The following is a 3,124-nucleotide window of genomic DNA, read 5'->3' as shown; positions in this document are numbered from 1 at the left end:
TCCTAGGAAAACCATAATCTTACCATTTTTCACATTCATACTACTTCATATTTTGCCTTTTTCACTATGATCCTCTCACATTCCCATACTTCCCTTACCATGGTTAAAAAGCCCATTAAATTTCCTATCCAACCGTACCATGAACACTGCCATAATATCTACCATAATGGAAATACAGCAAGTTAAAGATAGCAGACATCCCAGGAAAACCATAATCTTACCATTTTTCACATTCATACTACTTCATATTTTTGCATTTTTCACTATGATCCTTTCCCATTACCATACTTCCCTTACCATGGTTAAAAAGCCCATTAAATTCTCTCTCCAACCATACCATGACCACTTCCATAAGACCTATCATGATGGAAATACAGCAAGTTAAAGATAGCAAACATCCTAGGAAAACCATAATCTTACTATTTTTCATATTCATACTACTTAACATTTTTGCATTTTTCACTATGATCCTTTCCCATTACCATACTTCCCTTACCATGGTTAAAAAGCCCATTAAATTCTCTATTCAATCCTACCATGAGCACTGCCATAATATCTACCATAACGGAAATACAGCAAGTTAAAGATAGCAGACATCCTAGGAAAACCATAATCTTACTATTTTTCATATTCATACTACTTAACATTTTTGCATTTTTCACTATGATCCTTTCCCATTACCATACTTCCCTTACCATGGTTAAAAATCCCGTTAAATTCTCTATTGAATCCTACCATGAACACTGCCATAATATCTACCATAATGGAAATACAGCAAGTTAAAGATAGCAGACATCCTAGGAAAACCATAATCTTAGCATTTTTCACATTCATACTACTTAACATTTTTGCATTTTTCACTATGATTCTCTCACATTACCATACGTTCTATACCATGGTTGAAAAGCCCATTAAATTTGCTTTCTAACCATGCCAAGACCACTACTATAAGACCTACCATGACTGAAATATGGGCCCATAAATTAGGACGACCAAACTATCACATTATACAATCTTCCACTTTTGGGTTCCACATCTCTCAACATTATTGCATTTTACACCATGATCCTTTCCCATTACCACACTTTCCTTACCATGGTTGAAAAGCTCTTTAAATTCCCTATCCAACCAATCCATGAGCACTACCATAACACCTACCATGACCGAAATATGGGGCCATGAATTAGAACGACCAAACTGTTTTCAGACACTTCCATCTTTGAGAACACCTATTATCAAATGCCACAAGGGAGATTAGTCAGGTTCTAATGCGTGGTTTTTAGGTTCACGGCACAGAGGAAGGGTCACACTACCACCAGGGTCACAAAACTACCCCTGGAAATGCCCACAACTCCTAGGGAAGCCTTGGCAAATGTGTGTTTCCTTAGGTTCACGGTACAGAGGAAGGGTCACACTACCACCAGGGTCACAAAACTACCCCTGGAAATGCCCACAACTCCTAGGAAAGCCTTGGCAAATGTGTGTTTCCTTAGGTTCACGGTACAGAGGAAGGGTCACACTACCACCAGGGTCATGAAACTACGCCTGGAAATGCCCACAACTCCTAGGAAAGCCTTGGCAAATGTGTGTTTCCTTAGGTTCACGGTACAGAGGAAGGGTCACACTACCACCAGGGTCATGAAACTACCCCTGGAAATGCCCTATACTGTCCCAATCCCTTATGCAAGAGTTAACCAGCATCTTCACTCTTTCATCCCTGTACTGTCCCAATCCCTTATGCAAGAGTTAACCAGCATCTTCACTCTTTCATCCCTGTGCTGTCCCAATCCCTTATGCAAGAGTTAACCAGCATCTTCACTCTTTCATCCCTGTGCTGTCCCAATCCCTATGCAAGAGTTAACCAGCATCTTCACTCTTTCATCCCTGTGCTGTCCCAATCCCTTATGCAAGAGTTAACCAGCATCTTCACTCTTTCATCCCTGTGCTGTCCCAATCCCTTATGCAAGAGTTAACCAGCATCTTCACTCTTTCATCCCTGTGCTGTCCCAATCCCTTATGCAAGAGTTACCCAGCATCTTCACTCTTTCATCCCTGTACTGTCCCAATCCCTTATGCAAGAGTTACCCAGCATCTTCACTCTTTCATCCCTGTGCTGTCCCAATCCCTTATGCAAGAGTTAACCAGCATCTTCACTCTTTCATCCCTGTACTGTCCCAATCCCTTATGCAAGAGTTACCCAGCATCTTCACTCTTTCATCCCAGGTCAGTGTATCTGCACGCAACAGCCGTGGCAGACATCCCAGTGAGAGGCGGTAGCCGGCAGACAGACAGACAGTCGGATAGACAGACAGACAGACAGACGAAGAAGGTGACCCGCTCCTTCTCTCTCCTGTCACCGTGGAAGCCGAGACACTACAGGGAGAGATACGAGGTGAGGTAGCCGTAGTAGCCGTAGTAGTAGTAGTAGTAGTAGTAGTAGTAGTAGTAGTAGTAGTAGTAGTAGTAGTAGTAGTAGCATATGTGAAGCACTTTATTTTTTGCATTTTCGCCCTGACACCCTCGCCTTTGAGCGATTAAGATCTTTACAAGGGGGACAAGGCGCCTCATCGTTTTGGGCACTCTCTGGTGTGTCGTTACTGAGCCCATAAGTTCATAGCAAAGTAGCCTTCACAGTACGGAACCTTCACTGGGCCCAAGAACTTTAACAAAACTTTAATCGCCTTTTTCTCAAAACTATAGACAACAAAATGAACAGAAAACTATTTTTTGCTTAAATTTTCCGCACGATTTTCATGAACCTTGAGGACATACAAGATCATGTGTCGTACTAATGTTCTACAAGATGTTTGCTTGAAAAGCGGCAGAGTTTAGATGTGTGGGAAAACTTTACAAAACAATTTAAAACGAAATTAAAAACATATTTACTGATTAACAAAAAAAAATTTCAAAAAGCCATCTTGACAAATTGTTATAATAAGAATTAAGTATCAGCTGTGCGCGTCACAGGAAATTCTGTACAAAAATGTTTGAGAAAAATTAATTCTAAGTTTTCATAAAAACAACGAAAAATAATAATCTTAATTTTTCCTTTGAGCTGCTTGACTTGAAATGTTGACATGATAACAAAGGTACTCATTGAGTCATGTATACAACATATTAACTA

This window comes from Eriocheir sinensis, unplaced genomic scaffold, assembly GCF_024679095.1.
Source record: "Eriocheir sinensis breed Jianghai 21 unplaced genomic scaffold, ASM2467909v1 Scaffold505, whole genome shotgun sequence".
NCBI lineage: Eukaryota > Metazoa > Arthropoda > Malacostraca > Decapoda > Varunidae > Eriocheir > Eriocheir sinensis.
Note: the sequence above shows the minus strand (reverse complement) of the source record.